This window comes from Elephantulus edwardii, unplaced genomic scaffold (assembly GCF_000299155.1).
Source record: "Elephantulus edwardii isolate Elephantulus edwardi_28Jun2011 unplaced genomic scaffold, EleEdw1.0 scaffold00038, whole genome shotgun sequence".
Classification (NCBI taxonomy): domain Eukaryota; kingdom Metazoa; phylum Chordata; class Mammalia; order Macroscelidea; family Macroscelididae; genus Elephantulus; species Elephantulus edwardii.
In genome coordinates, this window is record NW_006399788.1 from 3,769,452 (window position 1) to 3,774,024 (window position 4,573).

General features: G+C 38.6%; 1 pseudogene; it reads right to left on the reverse strand.

Moving 5' to 3' along the window:
- Positions 1-4,002: 4,002 nt before the first annotated feature.
- LOC102870503 lies at positions 4,003-4,303 on the reverse strand (annotated as a pseudogene).
- Positions 4,304-4,573: the final 270 nt, after the last annotated feature.

Here is a 4,573-nt window from a genome sequence, read left to right on the forward strand (position 1 = left end):
GAGGAGAGACTTGGTTTCACCCTCTCCAAGGCCTATTTGTTTTCTTGGCAGTCCAAGACTCCTCCAGCACCACAACTCAAAGGCATCAATTCTTTTTTCATCCTTGAGTCGAAAACGACTCGATGGCACATAACAACAACAACAATCTTTGTCCAGGTCTCGAATACATAACAAGTAATTACAAAGACCATGGCCTGGATCAGACACACCTTAGTCTCTAGACTGACGTCATTGCTTCTCAGTACTCTGGAAAGTTCTCTGAGAGCAGATTTACAAAATGCAGTTAGTCTTTTGATTTCCTGACTGCTGATGCCAAGAGTGTTGATTGTGGAGCTGAGCAAACTGTAGTGTTTAAGAGCTTCAATCTCTTCTATCATGTTGCTGCCAATTGGATCAATGCTGAAAGTCTTTGTTTCTTGATGTTGAACTTCAATCCATAGTGAAGACTACAGTCCTTGACCTTCTGCAGCAAGTGGTTCAGGTTTTCTCAGTTTCAGCAAGCAAAGTTATGTCATCGGTATAGCATAGGTTGTTGATGAGTTGGAGAAGTTCATTATCAGCAACAAAAACTAGGCCAGTTACTAATTGCAAAACAGACCATCAACTACTCATATACAAGTTCAAATTAAAGCAAAAGAAGGTCAAATTATATCCATAGGAATGAAAATTTGGTCTTAAATCTATTCCCTCTGAATTTAAAAACCAACCCAGGAACAGGTTTGAGGCATTAAACTCTAATGAAGACCAGATGAGCTTTGGGAAGATATCAAGAATATCATCCATGAAGAATGCAAAAGGTCATTACAAAGATGGAGGAAAAAGAAAAGACCAAAATGAATGTCAGGAGAGACAGAATATTTCACTCGAGTGCTGAGAAGCCAAAACAAGGGAGGAAATCAAGAAGTTAAGGAGCTGAATAGAAGATTTCAAAGGGCAGCATAGAAAGACAAAACAAATATTATAATGAAATGTTCAAAGAACTGAGCCTTAATATCAAAAGGGCCAAACTCACTGGTCTTTTCTTAAGCTGGAGGAACAAAAGAACAAATTCAAGTCTTGAGTTGCAATGCTTAAGGATGCTTTGGGCAGTATGTTGAATGATGCAGGAAGTATTAAAAGAGGATGAAAGACTTTTACAGAATCAGTTGAATCAAGGTTAAGGAAAATTTTCATGCAAAGGGACAGACAATATACATTTTAGGCTTTGTGGATATATTGTCTCTTTTTCAACTTTGTAGTTCTTAAGTGTAGAAACCAACAAAAGATAACATGTGAAGAAATGGGAAAAATATGTAGATTCACTGTACCAAAAGGAATTGGTCAACAGTCAATGCATTTAGTAGATGAGGCATGATCGAGAATTGATGGCACTTGAAGGAAGAAGTCAAAATTACATTGAAAATATTTGCAGAAAACAAGGCTCTAGGAACAGATAGAATACAAATGAAGACATTTCAACAAATAAATGAAATTCTGAAAGCTCTCTCTTGTTTGTGCAAAGAAACTGGAAGATAGTTACCTAGCCAATTCGCTGGAAGAAATCCCTATTTGCTCATTGGGGGAAAAAAGGATGATATAATAGAATGTAGTATTTATCTAACAATATTATACACAAGTAAAAATCTCACTGAAGATAATTTAAAAAGTTTCAGCAGGCCATTGACAAGGGACTGTCAGCAATACAAGTCTGATTCAGAATAGGATGTGAAATGAGGAATATTACTGCTGATATCAGATGATTCATGGCTGAAGGCAGTGAATAACAGAAAGTTGTTTACCTGAGCTTTATTGAGTATGCAAAGGTATTCTACTGTGTGGATCATAACAAATTATAGATGACATTGTGAAGCATGGAAATTCCAGAACATTTAATTGTGCTCTTGCAGACCAATACACAGAGAAGTCATTCAAACAGAACAAGGAAATATTACATGGTCTAAAATAAATATTGATGTGTGCCAGCGTTGGAACAAATCTATCTTGAAAGAAATACAACCAGAATCCTCCTTAGAAGCAAAGATGGTGAGTCTTAATCTTATGTAATTTAGACATGTAATAGGTAGGACTAGTCCCTGGGAAGAAAATCAAGCTTGATAAAATAGTTGTTGTTGTTGTTGTTGTTGTTAGGTGCTGTAAAGTCAAGTAGAACTCCTAGCGACTCTATGAACAAAAGATCTGAACCTAGTCGTCTTGACCTGCGCCATCCTCATACTTCCTGACACACTATAGCCTATTGCAGCAGTCACCATGTCCATCCACCTGGTTGATGGTCTTTCCTTTCCTTTACCAACTCTCCACTCTTTCCAGCATCATGTCCTTCTCCAAGGAATAGCCCCTCCTAGCAACATGCCCAAAATATCTGAGATGAAGCCTACAAAGAACACTCTGCTTACACCCTCTCCAAGACATATCTGTTTGTTCTCTTGGCCGTTCATGAGATGTTCAGTGCTCTTCTGCAACACCACAGCTGAAAGGCGTCAATTCTTTTTCTGTCATCCTTATTCATTGTCCAGCTCTCAGATGCATAGCGAGTAATCAAAAGACTATGGCCTGAATCAGATGTACTTTAGTCCTCAAACTGACATCATGACTACTGAATAATTTGGAGAAATTCCTAACTGTGCATTGTGTCTCCTTATTTCCTGACTACTGGTACCAAAGTTATTAATTGTGGGTCCAAGCAAGATGAAGCTGTTGACAGCTTCAATCTCCTCTCCCTTCATCATGATGCTGCTTATCAGTCCAGTGGTAAGAGTCTTAGTTTTCCTGACATTGAGATGCAATTCGTACCAAAGGCTGGATTGTTAAAATAGAGGGATAGTGAAAAAAGAGGAAACCATTTAACAAATGGATGGACACCATGGCTCCAACAATAAGTTTGAACAAAACAACAATTCTGACGATGGTGCGGGACCAGGCAGTGTTTTTGCTGTACTGATCCCAGGGTCACTGTAAAAATGTCATAAGTGTAGGAAACATCTGATCTCTTCTCACCTCAGCTCAATTTCACCAGGAAGGGAAAGAGTCACTGGAAGTAACAGCCCAAAGCATTTTACCAATTTTGAGACCTTCCATGGCACTCTCTACTTCTCAACTTGGTTTAATAATTTATTTCATTGGTTACACTGACCTCAAAGGCAATATTCATAATTATAAGGTTTACTAGGAATGTAACAGGTTATATCTCAGGATTAGAAGTTACTCATGATACAATTATTTGGTAATGACAGCTTTATTTTATTAACTGTACCCACACAGGCCTGTTTCTTAGGTCCTTTGGCCTTTGCTCTAAAGAGAAAGTTTTGCAAAGTATCGCAGCTCTGCTAACAAGTGGCATGAGATACACCACACTGTTCGCATGCTGCTGCCTGAAGGTACTTAATTCCGGGCTCCATGTGTCAGGATGCATACCTTCTTCTAATTTGGTTCTCCTGCCTCTGCTGCAGATCCAAACAGTGAGTTCTGCTCCTGCCTCTTTGTGGTATTTGTGTTCTCTCTCCCTTTCTTTCGCTGCGTCACTTTAAAGCTAATGGGATGGCAAATGGAACAACTTCTTCCTCTGCTTTCCCCCCCTTGTCCCCACTTCCCAAAGGTGCATTGAACCTAATATAAATTATTGGCAAGTTATCCAACCCTTTTTGCTGGGTCACGAGTGTCTCATATACCTAGTCCCATCCAGTTATGTGTTGTGTTACTAAGATTATGGCTGAAAAGACTACGTTAGGTAATTAATTTCATCACAGTTCCTATAAGTCTGAACTACTTAACCTAAAAACAAAACAAAACAAAAAAAGGAGCAGATCTGTTCTTTTTTTCTTATTCATCAGATATTTATTAAAATAACACATTTAGGGGGGGAAATCAATACAATGTATACATTATTACTGAAAACTGTATGCCATCATACAAAAAAAGGATTTTGTTTTGGGAAGCTGATTTCTAATTTATAGCAAGTTTCATTTTCAGGAATAAAACCACAGAATAGCAGGATCTAATACAATCTTAAAAGCTAGCATGCTGAGCAAGGACTGTCGTTGTTCTTTGTAGGAGTTCCTTCTTTACACTGTCACGTACCAGGGCTCTGCCTTTTGGAGTGATTTGATTTCAGCCACCAAGTCATCAACAGAACGTGTTCTGCTCCTTTTCCTTTCATTACCTCTTTACAGTGTGCTTTCAACCAGTCCTTCCAGCCACATTCAATGAGTTTTGCTCTCAGCAGTTCTTTGAGGGGTTCTGTTTCTCCAGCTACTAACAACTTTTAGTGAATCTCTGCTCTCATCTGTGCATCTTTGTTCATATTGCTAACCACCGTCACCATGGGCGAGGGCCATCCCTTTCCAGAGCTGGAATGACCCTTGTGCTGTCTACCATTATACACACCACATCCTACAGCTGACTAGACTTTGATCCTTGTATCTGTATTTTTATAAAAGAGCCATGATAACGCTGTGGTTAAGTACTAGAGTATTAAGTTAAAGGTAGGTACAATTCAAAGCGATGATGTCGGCTTAAAGATACATCTGATTTAAGTCATTGCCTTTTTATTACTTGAAAGCTGGACAATGAATATGGA